Source organism: Bison bison, unplaced genomic scaffold (genome assembly GCF_000754665.1).
Source record: "Bison bison bison isolate TAMUID 2011002044 unplaced genomic scaffold, Bison_UMD1.0 scf7180017864317, whole genome shotgun sequence".
NCBI classification, from domain to species: Eukaryota; Metazoa; Chordata; class Mammalia; order Artiodactyla; family Bovidae; genus Bison; species Bison bison.
The window spans coordinates 5,580,683-5,585,237 of NW_011494889.1; positions in this window are offsets into that span (position 1 = coordinate 5,580,683).

Below are 4,555 nucleotides of genomic sequence, written 5' to 3' on the forward strand. Positions count from 1 at the left end.
TTTGAACTGTGGTGTTGGGAAGACTCTTGAGAGTCCCTTGGACTGCAAGGAGATCCAACCAGTCCATTCTGAAGGAGATCAGCCCTGGGATTTCTTTGGAAGGAATGATGCTAAAGCTGAAACTCCAGTACTTTGGCCACCTCATGCGAAGAGTTGACTCATTGGAAAAGACTCTGATGCTGGGAGGGATTGGGGGCAGGAGGAGAAGGGGACGACAGAGGATGAGATGGCTGGATGGCATCACTGACTTGATGGACGTGAGTCTCAATGAACTCCGGGAATTGGTGATGGACAGGGAGGCCTGGCGTGCTGCAATTCATGGGGTCGCAAAGAGTCGGACATGACTGAGCGACTGATCTGATCTGATCTCAGCAGCTAAAGAGATAGGTATGAGAAGGTCGTAGATGATTTCTGGTTTAAGTAGAGAGAAAGAGGTCAGAAGTAAAATTTTAGGCATGTTAAGTTTGAGAAGTTTCTCAGACAGCCACGTGGAGATGCTCTTAGAAAGCATTTAGGTTATCAGTTCAGTTCAGTCACTCGGTCGTGTCCAACTCTTTGTGACCCCATGGACTCACAGCACACCAGGCTTCCCTGTCCATCACCAACTCCCAGAGCTTGCTCATACTCATGTCCATCAAGTCGGTGATACCATCCAACCATTTCATCCTCTGTCATCCCCTTCTCCTCCTGCCTTCATTTTTCACTAGCATCAGGGTCTTTTCCAATGAGTCAGTTCTTTGCATCAGGTGGCCAAAGGATTGGAGCTTCACTTCAGCATCAGTCCTTCCAATGAATAGCCAAGACTGATCTCCTTTAGGATGGACTGGTTTGATCTCCTTGCAGTCCAAGGGACTCTCAAGAGTCTTCTCCAACACCACAGTTCAAAAGCATCAATTCTTCGGCACTCAGCTTTCTTTATGGTCCAACTCTCACATCCATACACGACTACTGGAAAAACCAAAGTTTTGACTAGACAGACCTTTGCTGGCAAAGCAGTATCTCTGCTTTTTAATACTGTGTCTAGGTTTGTCATAACTTTTCTTCCAAGGAGTAAGCGTCTTTTAATTTCATGGCTGCAGTCACCATCTGCAGTGATCCTGGAGGCCAAGAAAATAAAATCTGTCACTGTCTCCATTGTTTCCCCATCTATTTGCCATGAAGTGTTGGGACCAGATGCTATGATCTTTGTTTTTTGAATGTTGAGTTTTAAGCCAGCTTTTTCACTCTCCTCTTTCACTTTCATCAAGAGGCTCTTTAGTTCTTCACTTTCTGCCATAATCGTGGTGTCATCTGCATATCTGAGATAATTGATATTTCTCTCCACAATCCTGATAGTTCAGTTGGTAAAGAATCCGCCTGCAATGCAGTTTGATTCCTGGGTCGGGAAGATTCACTGGAGAAGGGATAGGCTACCCACTCCAGTATTCTTGGGCTTCCCTTGTGGCTCAGCTGATAAAGAATCTGCCTGTAATTCGGGAGACCTGGGTCTGATCCCTGAGTTGGGAAGATCCCCTGGAGAAGGGAAAAGCTACCCACTCCAGTATCCTGGTCTGGAGAATGCCATGGACTGTATAGTCCATGGGATTGCAAAGAGTCGAATACGACTGAGCAACTTTCACTTTCACTTTCCTGGCAATCTTGATTCCAGCTTGTGCTTCATCCAGCCCAGCATTTTGCATGATGTTCTTTGCATAGAAGTTAAATAAGCAGGGTAACAGTACACAGCCTTGATATACTCCTTTCCCAATTTGGAACCAGTCCGTTGTTCCATGTCCGGTTCTAACTGTTGCTTCTTGACCTCCATACTTATTTCTCAGGAGGCAGGTCAGGTGCTCTGGTATTCCCATCTCTTTAAGAATTGTCCACAGTTTGTTGTGATCCACACAGTCAAAGGCTTTAGCATAGTCGATGAAGAAGAAGTAGATGTTTTTCTGGAATTCTCTTGTTTTTTCTATGATCTAACAGATTTTGGCAATTTGATCGCTTGTTCCCCTGCCTTTTCTAAATCCAGCTTGAACATCTGGAAGTTCTCAGTTCATGTACTGTAGAAGCTCATACAAAGATCCATGTATCTATGCATTTACTTATTACCTATAAACCTGTTTTATTTTAATTTTTAATTCAATTGTTTTGCATGATTATTCTTTTTATATTATGGTCTAATGAAACTTCTACTTTATTTTGTTTGTCTAATGTGAGTGAATCAGTAATTGGCCAATTAAAAAGCTCAAATTCACAGATGCATAGCTGATTATTCCCTTGAGATCAATGCTCACAGATAGATGTAAACTATACGAAAAAAATCCTCATTTGATATTTTAAGGATTATGATAATATATATTTTCTAGAAATGTTTAAGGCAAAAGGAGATGAGAGCAGCAGAGGATGAGATGGTTGGATAGCATCAAAGGACATGAGTTTGAGCAAACTCCAGTGGATACTGAAAGACAGGGAAGCCTGGTATGCTGCAGCCCATGGGGTTGCAAAGAGTTGGATACAACTTAGCAATAGAACAACAACAATAAATATTTTCTAGAACCTAAATTTTTCCCATGGAACAAATATAATTGGTAACATTACATATTCAGATAAATATATGTTGTATTTTCATATGTAATTCAGTCATATATGCATGTAAGTGGTATAGATTTTAGAAATACAGTCGCATATTCCAATTTTAAAAAATGTTGGTCTTTACTGAAAGAGATACTGTCTGAGTTACTGGCCAATTGGCCACCTGAATCAATCAGTACTTACTGTAGAAAAAGACATATTTACAGGTTTTCAAGTCAAAGGTATCAAATATAGGGAATCAGACACTTAGAAAATTGTTTAGGTACTAAAGAATTAAAAGCCAAGGGGAGAATTTGTAGGTTTCAAATTTTACTCATGAGTTTTGGGGCCTCCCTTCCCTCCTTCCCTTCCTCAGATGGTAAGGAATCTGTCTGAAATGCAGGAGACCTGGGTTCGAACTCTGGGTCAGGAAGATTCCCCCTGGAGAAGGAAATGACTACCCACTCCAGTATTCTTGCCTGAAGAATTCCACGGACAGAAGAGCCTGGTGGGCTCCAGTCCATGGGGTCACAGAGCGTTGGACACGAGCGAGCGACTAATGCTTCACTTCACTTCTCTCCTCACCACTTTGTCAAGATACTGCCACCATTACTGCTCCTGCCTTGTAAAGCCAGGCAAGTGCATGAGAAATAGGTGGGGAAAGACCCAGAACCCTCACTTATAGAAAAGCACACAGTTCTGGCCTTCCAGCTCGAACCACCATCTTCCAGTAATTCACCAAAACGACCGAAACTAAGGGAAAGAGGGGAAGCACCTGCTGTGTGATCTCTGTGCGCTCAGTTGCTCAGTCGTGTCTCTTTGTGACCTCATGGACTGTAGCCCACCAGGCTCCTCTGTCCAAGGGATTTCCCAGCAAGAATACTGGAGTGGATTGTCGTCTTCTCCAGGAGAATCTTTCTGATCCAGAGACGGAACCCACATCTCCTGCATTGGCAGGCAAATTCTTTACCACTGAGACACCGGGGAAACCGTAGGCCTTCAGAAAACATGGAAATGTTCCTTTGGCCACATACATGTGAGTCTACAAGAAAGCCGATATTGCAGACATCAAGGGAATGGGCATTGTTCAAAAAGGAATGCCCCACAAATGTCACCACCGCAAACCTGGAAGTCTACAGTGTTACCCAGAATGCTACTGCCATTGTAATAAACAAACAAGGGCAAGATTCTGGCCAAGAGAATAAATGTGTGATTGAGCATATTAAGCACTCTAAAATCCTAGGTTGCTTCTTGAAACATGTGAAGGAAGATGATGATAAAGAGGAAGCCATGGGACTTCCCTGGTGATCCAGTGGCTAAGATTCCACACTCCCTAGGCAGGGAGCCCAGGTTCAATACCTGCTTAGGGAACTAGATCCTGCATGTTGCAACTAAGATCTGGCTCAATCAAATAATTAAATATTTAAAATGAAAAAAAGAAGGAAGGCAAAGAGAAAGATTGTTGGGTTCAGTTGAAGCACCAGCCTGCTCCACCCAGAGACACACACTTCATGAGAACCAATGGAAAGGAGTCTGAATTGTTCAAATCCATTCCCTGTGAATTCATGGCGTAACAGGTGTGAGAAAAAATAAAAGACCTGGATGGTTAAAAAACACGTATAAAAACAAACAAACATGTACTTCTGCTCACCACTACTAACAGGAAGAGAAATAAGACATCCACTTCCTTTCTCCCTTCTCAATCTCATGCAAGCTTATCTCATTGATAGAACTTAAACAACCCATCCAGAAATCTGGAGGAAAGGAAACTGAGATATGTAATTCCAAGGCTTACAGTCCTCCTCCATTCTGAAGGAGATCAGCCCTGGGATTTCTTTGGAAGGACTGATGCTAAAGCTGAAACTCCAGTACTTTGGCCACCTCATGCGAAGAGTTGACTCATTGGAAAAGACTCTGATGCTGGGAGGGATTGGGGGCAGGAGGAGAAGGGGACGACAGAGGATGAGATGGCTGGATGGCATCACTGACTCGATGGACGTGA